The following is a 19570-nucleotide window of genomic DNA, read 5'->3' as shown; positions in this document are numbered from 1 at the left end:
TCCCTTTGCCTACTGCTGACAAAGCCTGGGCTTACTGTGCCTCCATGTTAGCATCCAAGTCAGATGCACGGACAAGCCTCCTTAATATCATATAACACCAAGCAGCCACCGATGTTGGTGGTTGACATCATGTGGTACACCCAGGCGGTTTTTGGTTGCAATGGTTCTTTGACCTGCCATGCTGTCATCGAGGATCAACACCCTGAGGGCTGCACAGGTTTGGAAGCCACAAAGCCGCCAAAGGCCTGGGTTCATAACCTAACAAAAGAAATCAGTGCTTCCGGAGAAGACTATTGGGCAGAGAGGAAACAGGAGGGAGAACGAGCAAAAAAAAATCCTGTAGTTTAAACATTTGTGAAGAATGAAGGAAAGTCAACCTTCTGAGGAGCTTTAAGGAGGAGTCTTCGTGTCCGTAAGAAAAACACTGTCAATTTACGCACAGGTTTCTGATGCGCCTGGGACCCTGGGATAAATATTTCCCAGGACAGCAGGAAGAACCCCAATGCTCCCTTTCAAAACAGTGTGAGGTATTTTACACCCACCTGAGAGGGCAGACTGGGCCTAGGTTTAAATTCTCCTCCAAAAGACAGCACCTCCAACAGTGCAGCACTCCCACCGTGTTGCAATGGAGTGTCAGCTTAGATTGTGTACTCAACCCTCTGGAGTGGGACAGGAACCCACAACCTTCTGACCCAGAGGCCAGTGCTACAGGCTGACCCAGATTGAAAGCCATGCGCAGTCTGAGCGGGCGGTCAACTTGCTATGGGCATGTTTCGCTCTCCTAGAGCCAACCAATTTCCCCCTCCAATGCTTCTATATCGAGGGCTAATGTGAATTCTTTTTTTTATATTAAAGTTGCTGGTGCTGGTGGGTGAAGTCCTCGGCTGGCGCTGTGCCCCTGTAAAAATTGGGCACATTGTATTTGAAGTTCCTGTTCCGAATTATGAATGTTTTCTCCTTGTAAATATTCACTCAATATTCTTGTTTTGATACTTTCTGTATTTATTTAATTCTGTGAACGTAAAGGCTGGGCCTGAGAAAAGTGGGGTGAAGCTGCTCAGTACCAGCAGCGGGCGTTGAGTTGGCCACTCATGTTACGTCATGCCTGATTTTTATTTCCCTTTATCTCAATGAAGGAGAAAGAGTGGCTTGCATTGCTATAGTGCCTACCACAACCTCCCGACCTCCCATAGTGCTTTGCAGCCAATGAAGTACGAGGAAATGCGGCAGCCAATATGGGCACAGGAAGCTGCAGCGAGATCATGACCAGATAATCTGCTTTAGAGATGTTGGTTGGAGCATAAATATTGCCCAGGGCAGAAGGAAGAACCCCACTGCTCCCCTTCAAAATAACATTATACATCCACCTGAGAGGGCAGACTGGGCCTCGGTTTAATATCTCATCCAAAAGACAGCACCTCCAACAGTGCAGCACTCCCACAGTGTTGCACTGGAGTGTCAGCTTAGATTTTGTACTTAACTCTCTGGAGTGGGACAGCAACCCACAACCTTCTGACTCAGAAGTGAGTGCTATAGGCTGACCTGGAGTGAAATCCATGCGCAGTCTGAACTTCATTTGGGCATGCTTTGCTCTACTAGAGCCAACCAATTTCCCCTCCAATGCTTCTATATTGTGGGGAGGTGTTGGCGTAGTGGTACTGTTGCTGAACTAGTAATCCAGAGGACCACCCCCAACTCCCAAAAATAGTGTTCTGGGGACCTGGGTTCAAGCCTCACCATGGCACACAGTGGAATTTGAATTCAGTAAAGTTCTGGAAATTAAAATTTTAAAATGACCATTGTCGATTGATGTAAAAACCCACCTGGTTCACTAATGTCCTTTAGGGAGGGAAATCTGCTGGCTTGCATATGACTCCCAACCCACAGCAATTGTGTTGACTTTTTAAAAAAATGCACTCTGAACAAGGGCAATTAGGGATGGGCAATAAATGCCGGCCTAGCCAGTGATGCCCACATCCCATGAACAGATAAAAAAAAGTATAGAGGGCTAATGCGAATTCATTTTTTAATATTAAAGTTGTTGATATCGTAAATGTTTCAAATATATTTCTGTTCATATTTCCCCCCTGCCCCTCCAGAATGTTGCATACAATGAAAATATATTTCCAAATTGTCTGGAAAGCATCAACAGGTTGTCTACTCCTGTCTTTACAGCCTTGCATACCTGTCTATCATTTCTTCACCTGAGTGCAATATGTACTGACAGAAAGATTACGTGAATGAGATGGTAGTCGTTATTAATTCATACCAACTTTGTCTGCTCTTACCTGATTCTTGCTGGGGTATGGCCCCTTCTCCCTCTCTGGTTTTGAAACCCCTGACCCCCAGATTCCCACCCACCGCGCCCCCCCCCCCCCCCCCCACAAAGTACCTCCCCCAAGTGGCCAGCCTTGAAGTGTGAGCCAGTAAAGTGGGCACAATTGTTACCTTCACCATTTCAATGCAAAATAGTTAGAGTAGATTGTCTATCCATTATAGAACTGTTACATTTCCAGAGCAATGAAAACCAGGTGGCTACTATGCTGGGAGGGTACTATGCCAAGTGGGTACTATACCAGGCTGCTCCTATACCGGGTGGATACTATACCAGGTGGTACTATACTGGGTGAATAATATACCGGGTGGATACTCTACCAGGCGGGTACTATACCGGGTGGATACTATACCAGGCGGGTACTATACCGGGTGGATACTATACCAGGTGGATACTATACCGGGTGGATACTATACCAGGTGGATACTATACCGGGTGGATACTATACCAGGTGGATACTATACCGGGTGGATACTCTACCAGGTGGATACTATACCGGGTGGATACTATACCGGGTGGATACTATACCAAGTGGGTACTATACAAGGTGGGCACTGTACCGGATGGATACTATACTGGGTGGGTACGATACCTGATGGATACTATACTGGGTGGGTACTATACCAGATGGATACTATACTGGGTGGATACTATACTGGACAGTAATTATTAGAACTATAGAAAAGTTACAGCACAGAAGGAGGCCATTTGGTCCATCTTGTCCATGCCAGCCCAAGGACACCCAGGTGCCCTTTCTAATTCCACCTTCCTGCACCCGGCCCACAGCCCTGCAGCTTACAGCACTTTAGGTGCAGATCCAGGTACTTTTTAAAAGAGTTTAAAGTTTCTGCCTCTACCAACAACTTGGGCAGCGAATTCCAGACACCTACTACCCTCTGTGTAGAAAGGTTCTTCCTCATGTCCCCCCTACACCTTCTGCCACTTATCTTGAATCTATGTCCCCTGGTTCTAGAATTCTCCATCAAGGGAAACAATTTTATCCTGTCCACTCTATCTATTCCCCTTGTAATTTTGTACATCTCAATCAAGTCACCTCTCAGCCTTCTTTCTTCTAAGGAAAATAACCCCAACCTATCCAGTCTCTCCTCATAGCTACACTTTTCTAATCCTGGCAACATTTTTGTAAACCTCCTCTGCACTCTCTCCAGAGCTATTACGTCCTTCCTGTAATGTGGTGACCAGAACTGCACACAATACTCCAGTTGTGGCCTCACCAGTGTTTTATACAATTCCAACATTATATCCTTACTTTTATATTCTATACCTCTGCCAGTGAAGGAGAGCATTCCATCTGCCTTCTTTACAACCTTGTCTACTTGAACTGCTGCCTTCAGGGCCCTGTGTACTTGTACACCAAGATCTCTCACTTCGTCTACCCCTCTTAGTATATTCCCATTTATTGTGTAATCTCTGTAACTGTTTGACCTCCCTAAATGTATGACCTCACACCTCTATGCTAAAATCCATCTGCCACTTTACCGCCCACTCCACCAACCTATCTATTCCAGGCAGTTACTATACTGGGCGGGTACTATACCAGGTGGTACTATACTGGGTGGATACTGTACTGGGTGGGTAGTATACCAAGTGGGTACTATACCAGGTGGGTACTATACCAGGCAGTGCTATTCCGGGTAGATTTTATACCAGGCTAGTACTATGCCAGGCGGGTGCTATGCCAGGCTGGTACAATACCAGGCGGTACTATACTGGGTCGATACTATACCGGGCGGTTACTATACCAGGTGAGTACTATACCAGGTGGGTACTTTACCAGAAGGATACTATACTGGGTGGATACTATACCGGGCGGTTACTATACCAGCTGAGTACTATACCAGCTGAGTACTATACCAGGTGGGTACTATGCCAGATAGATACTATACTGGGTGGATACTATACGGGCAGGTATTATTCCAGGAAGGTACTATACCAGGCAGGCACTATACCAGGCGGCACTATGCTGGGTGGATACTATGTCAGATGGTACTGTACCAGGCAGGTATTATACTGGGCGGGTACTAACAAAGTGGGCATCCACCCAATTATTTCATTGCTCAAACAGTGAAAGTGACAGTTTCTCCCAGTGAGTTTCCACACTGCAGCCAACCTCCAACCTGATATCATTTGACAAGAGATTTAGGAGTGATTTACTCGAGGGGCTAAAATGTTAAAAGGATTTAGCAGTGCAGGTACGGTGGATCTATTTCTTCTGGTGGAGGAATCAAGAATGAGGGGAGATAATCTTTAAATTAGAGCTGGGCCATTTAAGCCCAGAAGGAAAAAGCCGTTGTAACCGGGTCACATCCTAACCGGAATAACCGGCATGTACCTGGGGTCAACCGGACCAACCACAAACCAACCAGAAAGCAACCCGAAGCCAATCCTGAACGCAGTTAGCCTCCAATTTTGCAGCCGAATTTACTTGGCCAGGTCCAGTTGTGATTAAGGAGCAGTTAACGTGAACTGGGGATAGGCTGAAGTCGAGCCTGCCTCTCATCCTGCTTCATTAGGGCCACACTGAGACTCCGGGGCACTGAACAATTATCAGCCTCACGTCCACAGGGAACGGGACTGATGTTTAATCTGCAATAGTTCATGGGCTTGAAAAATGCCCATTCCCAAAATGGAAATGCACTGGGCCCTAACTTCTATGACTGGTAATCAGCGTCGTTTGGGTTGGGCTGGGTCGGATCGGGGGTGGGGGGGTGCGGGGTGGCTGGAATCAGAGATTGGGGGGTGGGCTGTTAAGGAGGTGTGAGGCCTCAGGGGGTGTCAGACTTCGGGGGGTGTTGGGTTGGGGGGGGGGGGGCGGGGTGGTGTGGTCTGACCTCGTGGGTGGGAGGTTTCGGACTTCAGTGGGTGGGGAGGTGGTGGGGGTCGGAACTCGGTGGGGTGTGGGTGGGATCGGACCTTGGATGGGTGTAGGGGTGGGGGTGGGGGAAGTGGGGCCTCAGAGGGATGGGGGTTCGGGACTCAGGGAGTGGGTGGGTGGGTGGGTGTGGAGGGATAGGGAGTGGGGCTTTGGAGGGGTGGGGGGGTGTGGAGGGTCAGATCTCGGGTGGGATGGTTGTGGGTGGGACCTGGGTGGGGTTGGGGTGGGCGGACCTGGGTGGGGTTGGGGTGGGCGGACCTGGGGGGCGTTGGGGCAGGTTGGATCCCATTGGGGGAGTGTGGGGGGGATTGGACCTCAGGGAGGTTTGGACCTAGTGGGCGGGGGGGGGATTGGGTGTTCAAGACTCAGGGGAGGCTGCGGGGGGGGTGGTTGAGGGTGTCAGAACTCGGTGGGGAGGTTGGGGGTCAGGGTTCAGATTTCGGTTGGGGGGGTGGGTTAGACCTTGTGGGCGGGGGTGGGGGGTCATACTAACATACAAACATATGAACTAGGAGCATGAGTAGGCCACCTGGCCTCTCGAGTCTGATCTGCTATTCAATGAGCGCATGGCAGACATTCGTGTCTACCCCCGATAACCTTTCACCTTGCGGGTGGCAAAGGGGTGTGGTGGGGGGGGTGGGGTGCAGGTCGAGTTGGGTATGGGGGTGGGGTGGGGTCGGATCGGGCCGGGGGATGTTGGGTTGGGTCTTGGGTGGTGGGGGGGGTGTTGGGTTCGGAACTTGGGCGGGTGTGGGGGTAAGAGTTGGGCCTGTGGAGGTTTGGGGGTTTGTCGGGTGTCCCATGCGGCTGGGAGGAACCCCATGGCGGGGGAATGGGGGTTGGATGGGGCCTACTGCAGGGGTTGGTTAGTCGGGGGTGGGGGAGTCCTCTGCGGGTTTCGGGGTATTGGGGGAAACCCGTGGTGGGGGGGTTGGGGGCTATGGCTGGGGGTGGGGAGGGGCATCCAGTGGGGGATCGGGTGGTTGGTCTGGGCCTTTACAATAGTTGTCTGGAAGTTAGAAGAGCTTTTAGATCTTCTAGCTTCTTCTGAGTAACTATTGGTGTATCCCCGTCGCAAGCATCTGAAGTTTGTATTTAAATCACAATTTCGGATGGCTCCCAGTGCAGAGCAGTTGTCCAAAGGGATGTCTGCACTTCTGGGCGTTCGCCATGCAATTACCTGGGAACTTCCAAAGGAATCCCCCAGCGCATCTTTGGGGTGACCTCCCAATCCGATATTGGGGGGCTCGGAAGTTACGGCCCTATTAATATATGCATGTTCATTAATTACTCCATTTCCGCTTGTTTTTTTGCACACAACAGAATTAGGCGGGCAACATGACAATATATGGATAATTTCCACGTGTTGAACCGTCACAAAGACACAGGAAATAGGGAGGGATGTGGCTGAGACCATGTCCACCTGGACCAGGAGTGGGTGGAGGTGGCAGAGAGGAAGAGGAGGAGGAAGCGGGGGAGAGGGAGAGGAGGAGGAAGTGGAGGAGAGGAGGAGGTGGAGAAGAGGAAGAAGAGGAGGAGGTGGGGGAGAGGGAGAGGAGGAGGAAGTGGAGGAGAGGAGGAGGTGGAGAAGAGGAGGAGGTGGGGGAGAGGGAGAGGTGGAGGAAGTGGAGGAGAGGAGGAGGAGGAGGGGTGGAGGAGAGGAGGAGGTGGAGGGGATGGAGGAGAGGAAGAGGTGGAGGAGTGGAAGAGGAGGTGGAGGAGAGGAAGAGGAGGAGGTGGAGGAGAGCAAGAGGTGGAGGAGTGGAAGAGGAGGTGGAGGAGAGGAAGAGGAGAGGGTGGAGGAGAGGAGGAGTTGGAGGAGAGGAAGAAGAGGAGGAGGTGGAGGAGAGGAAGAGGAAGAGGAGGTGGAGGAGAGAAGGAGTTGGAGGAGAGGAAGAGGTGGTGGAGGAGAGGAAGAAGAGGGGAGGAGGAGAGGAGGAGTTGGAGGAGAGGAAGAAGAGGAGGAGGCGGAGGAGCCAAATGAAAGAGACCCCAGCACTTGGATAAATGTCTCCTCGATGTGTGTGAGCTGCACCCGGGCAGTCTCCCCCACCCACTCCCACTTTCCCAGCTGCCAACAATTCAAAATACTGTGCCCAATATATCACATTAGCCAAGCATTTACATTTGAGCACAAAATGTGGCACCCTTTGCAGGGTGGCACAGTGGAGAGATATCATTGATTTTCTCTGGATGCACAGACCAGTTACACAAACACAGATGGGTATCAGCGGCCACATTGAATTATAGATGGTCTCTGTCCATATGCCAATGATCAGATTGGACAGAGTGAATCCCCTTGCCTGCTTGTGAATTGGGTGGTGTAGGGTGAACATGTTTGAGTTGCGGTTTGGGAGTAAGGAAAGGAGGTGTGTTAGCTCTGCCTTTATGCATGTAATTGAGTAAGAAGGTTGTTTTATTACTCGGTAGAGGTGTTCCAGCCTCCAACATCATATTCCCTGCAGTTTTAAACTGGCTTGACTGAAACTGCAAGGGGACAGGAGAAAGGCTTTCAAGAGTGACGATGAGCAGCTCATCACCCCCAGAATGGAACTGAAACAGGGTGACATGACATAAGAATTCCATATGGCAGCCTTTGTACCAACAAGTTGTATCTCAATGCACAAAATTACAAGCACACGTTTCACGGGCTAGAAATAGACATGTCCTGAAAGAAAATGCATCATGGTTCCTGTTCTCACTTTTTTGTTTGTACAAAACAACATTATTTACCAACAGGATCATTGACAATGTACATTCAGAGCGTGCTGAAATGTACACAAGTGATAGGAGCATCCCAGGCACCTGAAGCCTATTCTGGAGTACACAATGCTGGGCTGGTCTCCAGCTCCAATATGTCAGACCAGTATTGTTTTTACATCATGTCAGTTACTTTTTATTCATTCGATGTGGGCATCACTGGCTAGGCCAGCACTTTTTGCCCATCCTTAATTGTTCAGAGGGCATTTTAAGAGTCAACCACTGGAGTCACATCAGCAGATTTCCTTCTTTCCCTAAAGGACATTAGTGAGCCACATGGGTTTTTACAGCAATTGACAATGGTCTCATGGCTATCATCAGACTTTTAATTCCAGATTTTTATTATTCAAATTCCACCATCTGCCATGGCAGGATTTGAACCTGGGTTCCCAGAGCATTATCTTGGGTGTCTGGATTATTAGTCCAGTGACAAAACCATTGCCTCCAAAAGGCACTGTGATGTCTGGCATTCCAAAACTTATTTAAAAAAAATTTTCTAAACGTTCTCTTATAATTAAAACATACTTTCAAAGTTTATTTTACTTAGAGTGCTTTGAAAGCTAACAGAGCTTGTTGGGAAACGTGAAACATAACGTATGTCTGCAATCTCCATTTTTTACACAGTCACCCATCGCTTCTCCAAGAGGCATTGCTTAGAACTCTGGAAAGGTGCCTGTGCAAACCCTTCGATGTCAGTTTTTTTCATCTTTGAATGGGGTATTTCGCCGGAGCAGCACTATTTTCAGAATCATTATGCGATGACGTGGAAATGACAAAATCCAAAATACAGGCCTGAAACCACGCTAAGGCATAATGCCCTGGTTCTGCTTAGAAATCAGCCAATCGGTGAGCTGCACAGAAGATCACCACATCCTTGTGCACCCTGTACTGCACAAGTGTCACCTTCCCTATTAACACCATGGCTTATTTCAGACAAAGCGGCAACCTCCTGGGCGGTGAAAAATCAGGAAGCACTTTTTCACACAAAGGATAGTAGAAATCTCTCCTCCAAATAGACTGAAGGCACTGGGAGAATTGGAACTTCCAAGGCTGAGATTTGGTTTAGGCCTGGGGAGACAATGAGCAAAGGCGGGCGAATGAAGTCAATCAAATCAGCCATGAGCTAACTGAGTGGTGGAGCAGGCTCGAGGGGCTGAGTGGCCTTCTTCTGTTCCCTTTTTTTATTCATTCATGGGATGTGGGCTTCGCTGGCTGGGCCAGCATTTATTGCCCATTCCTAATTGCCCGTGAGAAGGTGGTGGTGAGCTGCCTTCTTGAACCGTGTGCTGTAGGTACACCCACAGTGCTGTTAGGGAGGGAGTTCCAGGGTTCCCATGGAACACACACTTTTTAGCAAGAGTCACTGGATGGTGATCAAGTGCGGAAAACCCTCACTGACTTTTCTCCTTCCTAGATAAGTGAAGTGGAGTTGGCACAGTGGGTAGCATCCCTGCCTTTGATGCCAGCAGCTCTGTGTTCCTGGGCCCACCCCAGGGCTTGATGGCTGAGGAAAATATGGTCAAATAGGTTGATTATCAGCCAGCATGCTGGGAGAGATTCCTGGTCAGCCATATGATGGAGAAAAAAACATTAGCTTTTGCAAAAAGCAGTAGCTTTTTGTTTTTATCTCTGAGAAAAAAACATTCATGGCTACAAGGTGTATGCTGCCACAGCAACATGGACTCCCTGATTGATCTATGACATACCATCTGACAAAGGATATTGAATCAGATTGAGGTGTCTCAATTATTACCATGTGCTATGACAGACTGAGAGCTGAACATCTGTGTGACATCAAGTGGAGGCTGGGTTTCCTCATCTGTCAGATCTTTGCTGACATGTCTGGGGATCTATGTCCTTCAGCTGGAGGACTCTTGCCTCTGGTATAACATGGATCCGAAGGCAGAAACGTCTTCAGAAGCTTTTCTGTTGATTCCCTGTGTGCTGTCCTTCACCGTTTTTTTTCCAAAAAAACACCCTTAGTATATAGCCGCTATAGCAGCAGAGGCAGTGTTTATATTTCCTGCTTTTTTATTCTTTCATGGGATGTGGGCATCGCTGGCAAGGTCAACATTTGTTGCCCAACCCTACTTGCCCTTGAACTGAGTGGCTTGGCTATTTCAGAGGGCAGTTAAGGGTCAACCACATTGCTGTGGGTCTGGAGTCACATGTAGACCAGATCCAGCTAGGAATGGCAGATTTTATTCCCTACAAGACATTAGCTAGTAGACATGTTTTATTTTTTTAAAAAAACAACCATTACTAAGACTAACTTTACAATTCCTGATACATTAATTGAATTTAAATTCTACCAACTGCTGTAGCAGGATTCAAAACCATGCACCCAGAGCTTTCAGTTGTGTGATATTACCACTACACCACCAGTGTTTCTGCTGATAAGTGAACTGGTGACAAGGGAACCTTAACTTAGGATGTAGAATAAATATAAAGGATACACTTAACATGTTTTCAATGAAAGGGTTAATGGAATATGGCCTGTGTTGCCATAAGTCAATTACACAGAGATTACAAAATAGAATAAAATGATGCAGCCCAACCAGTTTATGTTGGTGTTTATTCTCCACACAAACAGGAGTCTGAATCCCATATTCCCGCCTTCTTCCCATATTTCATTATTCCTCCTTCCTGACACTTCTGTGCTTTTCCTTGGAAGGTAGTGTGCAGTAATGGAAAGCTGTTCAAACATCAGACAGGAGGCAGCCAATGCTCCTTCCAAGGCCTCAATCACCTTGATTCGATCCAATAGGCTGGTTATTCCTTATGACAGGAAGGTTTTATGGGCTCTTACAATCTGTACGCTGGCGGGGGTCTGGGGGGGCAAGAAAGACCCCCCCCACCAGACCAGAGGATCTCTGCTGGATATCAGCCCTGAATTCTGAACAGGATGTCTGTTGGAGCTGGACTATCTCGGACAGGGTTCAAAACCTACAGCTTTCCAACCTCAAGGAGGGAATGGTATCCTTATCTCAGAGACTCCCTGCTAACATCCATCTTAACCTATTCTTGAGGATTGACAGGGGGGTATGAAATTCAGCTTTACCTGGGCCCCACAATGGGAAGTAATGGGTCAGGCACCCACTGTACAACCCGTTTGAGTTTTCCTTCCCTTCACTTTAACACTTCGATCACTAAAAAGAGTGCTCCCCTTTACTGGGAATAGGAGGCTGGGAATCCTGCAGAGAGTATCTCACCTCCTGACTCCCCAAAGCCTGTCCACCCTCTACAAGGCACAAGTCAGGAGTGTGATGGAATACTCTCCACTTGCCTGGATGAGTGCAGCTCCATCAACACTCAAGAAGCTTGACACCATCCAGGCCAAAGCAGCCCATTTGTTTGGCACCCCATCCACCACCTTAAACATTCACTCCCTCCATCACTGACGCACAGTGGCAGCAGTGTGCACCATCTACAAGATGCAGTGCAGCAACTCACCAAGGCTCCTTTGACAGCACCTTTCAAACTGGCGACCTCTACCACCTAGAAGGGCAAGGACAGCAGATGCATGGGAACACAGCCACCTACAAGTTCCCCTCTATAGTAACAAGATGTATTGTCCCTCCCTCCTGTCAACCGCTCATCGTGTGATGTGATTATGGGGGCTTCAACCAATAGGATTATTACACAGGGTAATCCAGTGGGTGGGGCTTCCGATGGAGAGATCGCGGCTAGCGTGAAAGCACTTCTACATGTCTCCTAAATAAAGTTTAGCCTTTTCTTCACCAAACCTGCTGCTCCATAAAGTTATTACGTTTGGAGACGAGGATAAAACCGGCTTCTGCTGCGTACTTCACCCTGGTCAATGTGAACAATACATACCGGTCATGCCGCTGTTTGGAAAAATCGATTCACGTGATGCTAACATTGAAGATTTGAGTCAGTATGTCGAGCGATTCAGGTTCTATTTCATTGCTAACGAGTTTACTGCTGAAGAAAAATGTAACGCTATCCTGCTGAGTGCATGTGGAAGTAAAACATACAACCTGATTCGAATAAAAACAGAAAATGCTGGAAAAACTCAGCAGGCCTGACAGCATCTATAGAGAGAGACACAGACTCAACATTTCAAATCCTCTCAACTCTTCTTCAGAGCTGAAGAAGAGTCACGTGGACTCAAAACATTAACTCTGCTTCTCGCTCCACAGATGCTGTCTGACCTGCTGAGTTTTTCCGGCATTTTCTGTTTTTATTTCATATTTCCAGCATCTGCAGCATTTTGCTTTGAGCTGATTCGAAACCTGACTGCCCCCAATGCGCCCAGTTCTAAGTCATACAGTGAGTTAGTGGAATATCGTGAAATCGCACTTTCAGCCCAAACTGTCTGGGATCATTTGGCGCTTCAAGTTTAGTTGGAGAGTTCGTGCTGCGGGAGAGTCCATTGCTACCTTTGTGGGCGAATCTGAAAAACAGTTAATCGAATACTGGGAGTTTAGGGATACCTCAAATGACATGCTGCGGGACAGGCTTGTGTGCGGAGTCAAAGACGACGTCATATAGCGCTGCTTGTTAGCCGAATCCGGTATCGATTTCAAGTGCGTCCTAGAGCTTTCTCTCGCTATGGAGAGTGCCACGAAAGACGCGCAGGCTTTGCAGCGTGTGGATAACGGCGCCGTACTCCATGTTGGGCGGGAACCTGCCGCTGGGCGAGGCGTGAGAAGCAGAACGGCAGATTTTAAACGCGATTCTATGCCCACTGCAAGGAGGCTTAGGAAGCCCAATTGTAACATGTCAGCTAATAAGATACGCATTTGCTGCAGATGCATTTGAGGAAATCATGGAGCAGACATTTGTAGATTCAAAGAGGCAGAATTCAATTATTGCCACAGGAAAGGACACCTGGTGAGGCAGCGCAGAATAAAGGATAGGCAAAGAGGAAAACAACCAACCAATCTGATTGAGCTAACTTGAGGCAGCAAATGCTGAGGCTGCTACTACTGATGTGTACTCTCTGTATCATGCGACTGCTGTTATATCTGAGCCCATTACAGTGTGAGTGCAAGTGAATGGCAAGCAACTGCAGATGGAGGTGGATACCTGTGATTTAGCTACTGGAGCTGAAGTCGAGGTAGCTGTGGGAGTCGGTAGGCTTGTAACCTCGACTACAGCTCCTCACACCCCGCTTCCTGTAAGGACTCCATCCCATTCTCTCAGTTCCTTCGCCTCCGTCGCATCTGTTCTGATGACGCTACCTTCAAAAACAGCTCCTCTGACATGTCCTCCTTCTTCCTTAACCGAGGTTTTCCACCCACGGTCGTTGACAGGGCCCTCAACCGTGTCCGGCCCAAATCCCGCGCATCTGCCCTCATGCCTTCTCCTCCTTCCTAGAAACATGATAGGGTCCCCCTTGTCCTCACTTATCACCCCACCAGCCTCCGCATTCAAAGGATCATCCTCCGCCATTTCCGCCAACTCCAGCATGATGCCACCACCAAACACATTTTCCCTTCACCCCCCCTGGCGGCATTCCGTAGGGATCGTTCCCTCCGGGACACCCTGGTCCACTCCTCCATCACCCCCTACTCCTCAACCCCCACCTATGTCACCTCCCCATGCCCACGCAGAAGATGCAACACCTGCCCCTTCACTTCCTCTCTCCTCACCGTCCAAGGGCCCAAACACTCCTTTCAAGTGAAGCAGCATTTCACTTGCATTTCCCCTAACTTAGTCTACTGCATTCGTTGCTCCCAATGCGGTCTCCTCTATATTGGAGAGACCAAACGCAAACTGGGCGACCGCTTTGCAGAACACCTGCGGTCTGTCCGCAAGAAAGACCCAAACCTCCCTGTCGCTTGCCATTTTAACACTCCACCCTGTTCTCTTGCCCACATGTCTGTCCTTGGCTTGTTGCATTGTTCCAGTGAAGCCCAACGCAAACTGGAGGAACAGCACCTCATCTTCCGACTAGGCACTTTACAGCCTTCCGGGCTGAATATTGAATTCAACAACTTTAGATCTTAAACTCCCCCTCCCCCCATCCCCACCCCGTTTCTCCCCCCTCCCTTTTTTTTCAATAATTTATATAGATTCTTCTTTTCCCACCTATTTCCATTATTTTTAACTCTAAAACTAAAACTTTGTTAGTCTTTCCACCCCACCCCTACTAGAGCTGTACCTTGAGTGTCCTGCCATCCATTCTTAATTAGCACTTTTCTTAGATAATATCACCACCTTCAACACTTCTTTGATCCTTTTGTCTGTGACATCTTTTGATTATCTGCTCCTATCACTGCTTGCTTATCCCTAAACCACCCCCCCCTCAACTTCTCTCTCCCCCCGCACCCCCACCTTAGACCAGCTTATATTTCACCTTGCTCCTAACTATACTCAGTTCTGCCGAAGGGTCATGAGGACTCGAAACGTTAACTGATTTCTTCTCCACCGATGCTGCCAGACCTGCTGAGTTTTTCCAGGTAATTCTGTTTTTGTTTTGGATTTCCAGCATCCGCAGTAGCTTTTAGCTTTTTGTTTTTAAGTTAGATAAATACCCCATTCCTAGAATTGATGGCTTGTATGCTAAGTTAGGAGGAGGCAAGCCATATACAAAACTAGACATGAGCCATGTCTATTGTTAGTACACAGCAGTTGGTAAAGGTTGACTTATTTCAAATCCCAGAGGGAAACTTTAAACAGCTGTCATAACCTATATTTTCAATTGGTATGTTTGGAATTGCAGCTCTAAATTCAGAAATAAGACCACCAGTTCTCTAGAGGCTTTTATATCAAACTAAATGAAACATTTATTAGGTTACAACAATTTAAACACATACTCATGGCTACAAATTATTACTATCATAGCTTTTAACAAATTCCCAAATTAATCTCCACTAAGGCAACAATGACCAATAGACTTAACCAGACATTTTCACCTTACAAGTTCAAACGAGGTTCCTTTCAATTTGGTTCCTTTGCAGACAGTTGCAGGCTTACAGCTGCTTAGATATTACCTGCCTCTGCCCTGCACACACAAACTCCCCTCAGGTTATACCTAGCCTTCCCCTTTGAATGTAAATTTATATTGTATCACCAGGCCCTTTGAATTCCTTTCATAGTACCAATTTTATTAGTAATGTAAACATTGCTTGATGTCTTCTAGCTAGGTGCAAGATTTCACCCCCAGTCATTGAATGCTCTATTCAACAAAATGCAAATGTACCTCTACCTACCGTTTACATCTCAAAACTACTACACATCAAAGCACCCAGACTAGCTGGCTTTAATGCAATTAACACACACACAGACTAAATCTCTATTTTTAAAAAAATAATTTCTAATAACAATACATACATTAATATCTCTTCCTGATGCCTATCAACAATTGAAATTGGATAGCACGTCAAGAGAACACGTGACAATTAATACCCAAAAAAGACCTCTACCAGTACACCCGTTTACCTTTTGGAGTTTCATCAGCATGTGCTATTTTTCAGCGAACCATGGAGAGTCTCCTGCAGGGACTTCCACGTGTGGTTGTGGACTGAGATGATGTTCTCATCAGAGGACTGACCAAAGCTGAACATTTAGCCAATCTTGAGGGAGTGCCGAGAAGATTTATGGAAGTAGGTGTGTGCTTGAAGTGAGAAAAAAAATCACATTTCAAGCATCAGAGGTAACCTGCCTGGGTCACAAAGTGGTCACTATGGGGTTGCATCCTATTGAAGTCAAGGTCCAAGCAATTAAAGATGTGCCATCGCCCTCTAATGTGACAGAGCTTAAATCTTCCCTAGTTATGATTAATTACTATAGTCGTTTTTTAGCTAATCCATCCACTGTACTGGCACCATCTCATTTGTTGCTGAGGAGGAACCACTGCTGGTCATGGGGTTCACAGCAAGAAGCAGCCTTTGTAACAGCGAAGAAACTGCTTCATTCACCATCCTTGTTGGTGCGTTATGACCCTTCTAAAGAGCTAGTGTTGACGTGTGATGCTTCTCCTTATGGTGTGGGAGCCATTCTATCACATCAAATGGAGGACGAACAGAGGCCCAGTACTGTCAAAAGTCAAAGCCTTTGTTCTACAAGGCTGGCCAAGCTTGTGCCTGATGCCCTGTGTCCCTTTATTCCAGAAACACTGAACTGAGTTGTCAAGATGGATTTTTGCTGTGGGGCTCAAGTGTCCTGGTCCCATCACAGGGTAGAGAGTCACTCTTGGCAGAGCTCCACAGCGCACACCCAGACATATCAGAGATTCAATTGATAGTTAACTGGCCTTAATAGGCCTTTGACAGTTCGGCGGGTGTGCAGCCGACTTGGGTGCACGCCCACCGAACTGAAAATCTGAATGTCGTGCGCTGACGGTCGGACGCAGGCCTGACGTCACCCTGCCCCATTTTATGCTTCAGCGAGCAGGCCCTGCCCCCACTCACCGAGCTGAAGATTCTGCCCTGGATGTATTGTCCCTCCCCCCTGTCAATCACTCACCATGTGATGTGATTACGGGGGCTTCGACCAATAAGGTCATCGCATGGGGTAATCCTAAGGGCGGGGCTTCCAAAGGAGCAATCATGTCTGGCATGCAAGCGCCTCTACGTGTCTCCGAAATAAAGTTGGGTCTTTTCTTCACCAAACCTGCTGCTCCATCAAGTCATTACACCCTCCAAGCCTCACACAATCCTGGCTTGGGAATATATCGCCGTTTTTTTCACTGCCGCTGGGTCAAAATCCTGGAACAGCCTCCCTAACGGCGCTGTGAGTGTACCTACAACACATGGTGGTTCAAGAAGGCAGCTCGCCACTACCTTCTCAAGGGTAATTAGGGATGGGCAATAATTGCTGGCCCAGCCAGCGAAGCCTGCATCCCGTGGAAGAGTATAACAAAATACCCAGCTGTTAGGCACGCTGGCAGGAAAGAATTGAAGGATCCACTTTATATTTAGGACTGCATTTTGTAGTTAAAAACAGAGTTTTGCAGAGTCTATTGAAACAGGCGATACCTGGACAATTGTCAACAAATCAGCCCGAATCTCCAGCACTGTACTGACTGAAGTCACAATCTTGGGTAGTTCAAATCTTCTCACAGACATATCTACCTGTTTGGTGACTATTATGTTTATCTTTTCTGTACCTTTATGAAAAAAGCCTTCATTGTGACATGTGGAATGCTGAGCTGATATCAATCAGTGTAAAAGTGAGAGTGGAGCTCATGGGCAGACATACGCTGCCTTTTAGCTGATCTTAAAAAAATAGTAAGGAAGACTTAAGGGATGATTTCAGTAGCTATAATAGAAGGTCTCCTGCAGCCTCTGTAATGTTGTTTGCGAATGTCATTTTCTAATCACAAAATCTATCAAATGAAGACTCTGGGTTTAGAATCCTAACTCCTGCCTCAGAGACAGATGATTTTTATAGCGCTACTTCCTAGCTAGGGTTGCCAACTGTGATTTAATGTATTGCTGAAAGCTTCATCACATGACTCGCCCCCACATTTCAGCCATTACTCAGCCAACACATCCATTCTTGTGATGTACTGCCCTCCTACACCAATTGGAAAGCAAAAAGACCCCTTATCCAACTGGATGATGCTTGACTGTCAGCATAGCAGCCATTTTCCCCATTTAAATTTTTTTTTATATCTAGCAAAGAGAAATTTTCAAAGGAAATGACCAAAAAAACCCCAATCCTTTTTTAATATCCTAATGAGTTTTTCTCCAGAGCTGTGCATGGCAGTGTCCTGGAGATTGATCTTCAATTCCTGGAGACTCCAGGCCAATCCTGGAGGGTTGGCAACCCTACTATCAGCAACTCTCCAATCTACATAATCTCACCATTGTTTTAAAAGCTTCTGCCAGACCACACCATCCTCTCTTTAAACAAAAACATGCCCAGTTTTTCAAATCTTTGAAACCAAGTCAACCACAACACTTAAGAAGTATTATGATGAACACTTGATGTGAAAACAAAAAAAGATATTAAAGAATACAGAGAAAGAGTAAAGAAATAGAATAGGGAGCTCTATGGATACTGGAACAATGGGCCAGAATTGCCTCCTTCACTGAAAGGTATGATTCTGTCATATGTTCCACTTCTCTTCAGCCTGAATACCCATACCCTGTCTTCCATTTGATGCTGCAGATCAATCCTTTTGTTTTTGATTTGATTTTAATATTAAATAGTATGTTATCTTTTGTTACAAGGGGATTAGAATGCCAGAGTAAAGAAGCCACAGAGTCATTATGGCACAGAAGGAGGCCATTTGGACCATTGAGTCCATACCGACACTCTGTAGAGCAATCCAATTAGTTCATTTCCCTCAGGTTCCCATCCAATTTCCTATCGAAATCATTGATCGTCTCCACTTGTAGGCAGTGATTTCCAGGTCATTACCACTCACTCTGTAAAATGGTCCTTCCTTACATTCCCCTGCATTTCTTGCCTGAAACTTTAAATCTGTCTCCCCTGGTCCTTGTACCACCAGCCAATGGGAACAAACTTTCCTTGTTCTCCTCCTTCAGGTTACCCTGCCCTTAAGAGGGTGTTGGCAACCATGGACTTCCATTGGATTGGTCCATGATCATGCTTGACAAAGTGCTGCAGTAGTTTGCCATTGCAATATGGCTGACCAGGAAATTCCCACTCACTGTCAGGCCTACTGGCTGATAATCAACCGTTAGGCTACATACACCATCAAATCCTGAAGTGGGGCTTGAACCCTAAGCTTCTGACCCAGCAGCAGGGACACTACCAATGTGCCACAAGACCTTCCTTTCCTTGTCCACCTTATCTAAACCTGACATAATCTTATACACCACTATCAAATCTCCCCTCTTCTTTACGTGAAGGAGAACCACACCAGCTTCTTCAACCTAACCTCGTAGCTAAGAGACCCCCCCATTCCCGGAAACCTTTTGGTAAATCTTCTCCGCACCCTCATGAGTCCTCACATCCTTCCTAAAGTGCGGTGACCAGGACTGGATGCAATACTCCAGATGTGGCCTACCCAGAGCTCTATAAACTTTCAGCATAACTGCCTTGCTTTTGTACTCAACACCTCTATTTATGAAGCCCAACATCTCATATGCTTTGCTAACCTCTCGCTTGGTCACCTTCAAAGAGCTATGCACATGAAACCTTGCCTTATTACAATTCTCCAAGGTATCGGTGAGACCACATCAGGAGTACTGCATTTTTGGCCCCCTTACCTAAGGAAAGATTTATCTATCCTACAGAGAGCACAACAAAGGTTCACTGGACTGGGACGCTGGGAGGAGGGGATTGTCCTATGAGGAGAGATTGAGTAGACTAGATATTTAGAAAATGGAGAGTTGATCTAATTGAACCATGTGAAATTCTTAAAAGGGCTTGACTGGGTGGATCCTGAGAAAATCTATCCTTTGAGTTGGAGAGCCTAGGGGTCACAGTCTCAGAATAAGAGGCCAGCCTTTGACGACTGAGATGAGAATGAATTTCTTTCCTCAGAGGGTTGTACCTTTGGAATTCTATACTGTAGAGGGTTGTGGGCGCTCCATCATTGAGAATATCAAAACAGAAGTCAATGCGTTTTTGGAAACTAAGGGAACTGAGGAATATGGGGATAGTGCAGGAAGGTGGAGTTGAGCCATGATCTT

Source organism: Cetorhinus maximus, chromosome 17 (genome assembly GCF_964194155.1).
Source record: "Cetorhinus maximus chromosome 17, sCetMax3.hap1.1, whole genome shotgun sequence".
NCBI lineage: Eukaryota > Metazoa > Chordata > Chondrichthyes > Lamniformes > Cetorhinidae > Cetorhinus > Cetorhinus maximus.
This window is presented reverse-complemented; position numbering follows the sequence as displayed.